Here is a 206-nt window from a genome sequence, read left to right on the forward strand (position 1 = left end):
ATATCTTCTCTTCAGAGCTGTTATGAGACACAGGCTTCGAATGCAGATATCATTCAATATAAAACTATCAATGCCCTGCTCCTTTGCCAGTGCTCCCAATCGCTTAGCTTGTCCCCCATCCAGTTTTATTGTATCTGCTCCAGTGTCCCAACACCGCAACAGCCATGTCATCAGTGATTCACCATCCCCCCGGGCATAGTCTTTTC

Source organism: Mesitornis unicolor, unplaced genomic scaffold, assembly GCF_000695765.1.
Source record: "Mesitornis unicolor isolate BGI_N332 unplaced genomic scaffold, ASM69576v1 scaffold15721, whole genome shotgun sequence".
Lineage (NCBI taxonomy): Eukaryota > Metazoa > Chordata > Aves > Mesitornithiformes > Mesitornithidae > Mesitornis > Mesitornis unicolor.